The sequence below is a fragment of the Octodon degus genome, unplaced genomic scaffold, assembly GCF_000260255.1.
Source record: "Octodon degus isolate 3935 unplaced genomic scaffold, OctDeg1.0 scaffold00248, whole genome shotgun sequence".
Classification (NCBI taxonomy): Eukaryota; Metazoa; Chordata; class Mammalia; order Rodentia; family Octodontidae; genus Octodon; species Octodon degus.
In genome coordinates this window covers 913,303-913,815 of record NW_004524824.1, presented here as the reverse complement: position 1 = coordinate 913,815, position 513 = coordinate 913,303, and positions in this window count along the sequence as shown.

Genomic DNA, 513 nt, shown 5'->3' with positions numbered 1-513 from the left:
CCTCCAGTAACTGTGAGCTAAATAAACCTTTCCTTCCCTCATTTTGAGCGTCAGGTGTTTGTTCCAGCAATGAGAGAAGAGTAGCTAAGACACATGTTCAAAATAGAATATACCACGGGAGACACTGGATTTCTCTCCATGCTAGTTCAGTGCATTTCACTAATTGCTTCTCAAAAATTTAGAGCTGCTGGAAAGTAACTGACATGGAGAACTGAGAGATTGTGCAGCCCTCATAATCGAACCTGAAGGTATCTTGCTTTGGGTGAGACAAACGCTTAAGGTCATGAAAAATTCATGAAGATCACTGTTTCATGAATGAAATAAGCTACTTACAGAAGTGGAATGCATGTGTAAAGGAATAGGTCCATGATCCTGAGATATTGTGGAGAATAAAACCTTTACTTCCGTTATTAAAATACATACAACTTACTAAAACTTCTTGGAAAACCTCTCTCTGTCTTGTCTCTCTGTCTCTCTGTCTCTCTGTCTCTCTGTCTCTCTGTCTCTGTCTCT